At 41.3% G+C, this 3980-nt stretch overlaps 1 protein-coding gene across 7 annotated transcripts in view; it reads left to right on the forward strand.

The window, feature by feature from the left end:
• Positions 1-3980, forward strand: part of CLTCL1 (clathrin heavy chain like 1) — a 61935-nt gene that overhangs the window by 20054 nt on the left and 37901 nt on the right. The window lies entirely within an intron of this gene.

The following is a 3980-nucleotide window of genomic DNA, read 5'->3' on the forward strand; positions in this document are numbered from 1 at the left end:
ATAATAATAATAATAATAATAATAATAATAATAATAATAATAATAATAATAGGATTTATTTATATGCCGCCCAATCACTGGGAATCCAGGCGGCTTACAACAGAGGGGATAATAGACAGTTCCCTCCCCTCAGGCTTACAATCTAAGCAAAAGGAGAAGGGAATGGTGGTGTGGAAGGGGATCAGGCCCAGCATTCTTCTCTCCCTCTGAGGCCTGGACCAAGGCAGATGGACCGGAGGGAGGGCTCTTCTTCAAGCTAGCCCTGATGGAGCTGGGCCAGCCTATTCTCTCCCTCATAGGCTGAAGGATGACAGTTAAGGAGGGAGGAGCCTCTTTCTTCAGGCTACCCCTGATGGAGCTGGGCCAGCCTATTCTCTCCCTCCCAGGCCGAAAGATGACAGTTAGAGGGAGGAGCCTCTTTCTCAGGCTAGCTTATTAGGTAAAAGATAGATATTAGGTAGAAGGATTCTCCCAGAAAATCCCTAACACATTTAACAGAGCTGTTCATGTGACAGATGGGCAGTCAGGGATGGAGATTTCTTTCGAGGACCCTCAGATAGGACTTTAGTGGTGTTCAGTATCTTGTCCATCATTTGATACAACTGGTTTATCAGGTATTTCTATTTATAATCCAAAAGGAGTCTTTTTGAAGCAGTTTTGCCACCTCCTCCAAATCTGTAATGCTATTTTAAGGTGTATACCACCAATTGTATACATAGAGTGTATTTGTCATTATAGACTTACTAGTGTGTTCTGTCTTCATAGGTACTTTCTGTTTGTGTGAAGAAGATAACATTGTAAACATGCACAATGTTCTCCAGAATCCTGACTAGGTCTCCGATGGCTATCCGAAGTAACTTAGCTGGAGCAAAGAACCTTTGCCGAAAATTTAATACTCTTTTTGCACAGGGAAACTATGCAGAAGCAGCCAAAGTGGCAGCATCCACCAAAGGTAAAGAGTCTTTTGGAGGAGCGTTCAACTTTGTGTAATTTATACACTGAATTTGGTATAATAAACTTGATTAACCAGCAGGTAACCCGTAATCATGCCAGAATGCTGTGTTAATGTGACATTGTTCTTCTTCAAGGAAGTTTTAAGCAGTTGTTGTCCCACTGAAAAAGTGTCTTGATTAGTGAATTAGTACTAGCCCCACTAAATACCAATACACAAACATTACTACCTTCCTCTTCTACTGTGGCAGTTACTTTTCTAGCACCTTAATGTGTTACAAGCACAGTGCATACACAAGAGCTGCTTGATCCTTCATTTTCTTTCTTAGCTTGTGGGCAATTGGAATATTCAGTCTGACGTCAAAGGAACATAATCACTTGCTCAGATGTGAATCCCAAAGAGTTCAGCAGTACTTAATCTTTACTGATATGTTTTAGGATTTTAACCTTACATTTATTTATTTATATTAAATATGTCTCATGGCATCAAATATGGCCTGGGGCATTTCTAAATTCTCTTCGGGTTAAGTGGAGATAGTGGCCTATGGCTGTTTATTAAGATGGGTGGACTGATCCAGCAAAACACTTATATTGGGTGTTCTGAAACAGCAGACTAGGCAAGCACTTGCTGCCTCTTTGGAACATCTTTGAAGCAGACCTTAGGCATTCGTTCCAACTTTCAGGGAATTCTGCGCAAGAGACAGTGAACCATTAGAATTTCCAGAGTGTGCCCGCGCAACCTGGTCAGCCTCTCCCTTGCTACGTACTTTGGTATCCTCCTTGATCAAGGTCAGCTCAAAAATTTGAGTCGCTGGACTCTGCGTCCTGTCCTTCAACAGGCCGCAAACAGTTGCGAGAAAAATGGCTGAAAGAAGAAGGTGAGTAGTTTCTTGTTTAAATGTGTTACTCCATGGTCCAGTAGTGGTACCCATGCCAAGATAAACTTGACACAGGAAAATTGTACATGGCAGTAAAACATTTCTGTTAGATGTGTTTGCTGATGCTCTCTTGTAGCCCAGAGGCAAGGTCTGGTTTTTTGCTTGCTTAAAGCTTCAGTATCAGGGTTTTGGTTTGTTTATCTTTAAAAAGGCTACCTTCAGCCTCGTGTCTTCCATGCAATCCCATAATCCCACAGCCAGTATCCAGCAATTACAGGGAGGCCAAGGTTGGAGAAGGCTGCTTTTAAACCCACCTGAAGCTGTTAGCATCTATTTAAACTAGGAACACCACCTGGCAAAAGTCATGGGCGCATTCATACTTAAACAATAGAATACTCTCTGAACGAGTGAGTCGAATCATGAATAGTCAGATGCGCATAATAGGCATCTCAGAGGGATGGCAACAATTACAGTTGCTTGGTGTACTTGGATGAGGAGGGGGAGAATGTGGCAACACTTGTGGAGGCAAATAGTGTTAGCTGAAAAGGGCTAGTTGAGTTGGAATCCTCTATCCATGGTAGCAACAAAATGCAGCTTAATTAACCTTTGCAATATGTGTTGGTTCTGAAAATGGTATTTTCTGTTTCAGCTGGAATCTCTGAGGAGCTGGGGATTTAGTAAAGACTGCTGACCCAACCCTTGCCCTCAGTGTTTATCTCCGTGCGAATGTACCAAACAAAAGTAATCAGTGTTTTGCAGAAACTGGTCAGTTCCAGAAAATTGTTCTTTATGCCAAAAGGTAAGTATCTCACCTTCTCCTTTTAAAAGTATGTGATTGTGCATACTTACTTGCAAGTCAGAACCTTCTGGATACACAGTTATATTTTATCTTTCCTGAGATAAGACAAGGTCTCAGAACATTCCGTATAGTTGTGTGTGAAAGGCATGAATATCACTCTTAGGTTTCAGTTGCTTAAGTCATGTGGTCTTTGGAACATTCCGTGGGATTTCAGGCAAAAAAATGAAAAGTACCAGAACTTCAAGGCATGGTCTGTCAGCGAACTAAATGGCTTCACTGGTTCTGTAGGATGCTACAGTTGTTTTAGTTCAAAATATTAATTAAGTTGGGGCCTGTAAGTTGGCTTTCTACTTAGAACCCTTGGATGTTTTTTTATTTTAATGTTAAAGATTCCACTCTTCTTTCTCAGAACTTCCGAACTGGCTCCAGAACATTAAAACTACATAGAATAAAGTGGAGCAGCACAATATCTGCAGAATTTAAGCCTGATCTGAAAATTAAAAAGTCTGGACAAATAAATTCTTACCCCAGTCCTGGAAAAAAACCATAATATCAGTGATATAAAAGACTTTAATAGAGAGTACATTCCACAGATTGCCCATGCAGCCTACCCTACCCCAGCACATTGAAAAAGGCCCTTATCCTGATCTCCATCTGTTTACTCTTCAAAAGTGGGATTGCCTAAAGGATAAATTCCATGTTCAGACAGGTTCACATGGACATCGGTGATCCTCTAGAACAGAGGTGGGACTAGTGTGACATCCAGATGTTGTAGGACTGCAACTCCGCAGCCCTAGTCAGCACAGGTAGTCACAGGAATGCTGGGATTGCAGTTCAACATCTGGAGCACCACAGCATTCTCACCATGGCTCTAGAGAATCCCATACTTAACAGATTGGTCTGTTCTGCATGTAGATTATATCAAGGCTCAGGTGAATTTGGAAGCAGAACATTTGCCAAGTGCAAGGATATCCTGAGGTTGCCCTTTTTACATCTCCCAACCATACTTAATATCTTTAAATGTGATTTTCAGGTTGGCTAACACCAGACTGGATTTTCCTATTGAGAATGTGATGAGGGTCAGCCCAGATCAGGGTCTTCAGTTTGCTCAGATGTTGGTACAAGATGAAGAACCCTGGCCAACACATCAGGTAAAAACTAACTTCAGTCTCTTGCTATGTGGCAACTTCAGAGATGACCAAAATAACATGTCTCCCAATCCTAATAGGCTAAAAATGGCTCCTCTTGTGAATTGATGCCATTGTCTCATGGTCTCTTGAGCCAGATAACTTGGATGATTTACATTACTGACAAATAATCAGAATTGATTGCTTTAGAAATAATAGATATAA

The sequence above is a fragment of the Sceloporus undulatus genome, chromosome 10 (genome assembly GCF_019175285.1).
Source record: "Sceloporus undulatus isolate JIND9_A2432 ecotype Alabama chromosome 10, SceUnd_v1.1, whole genome shotgun sequence".
Taxonomy (NCBI): domain Eukaryota; kingdom Metazoa; phylum Chordata; class Lepidosauria; order Squamata; family Phrynosomatidae; genus Sceloporus; species Sceloporus undulatus.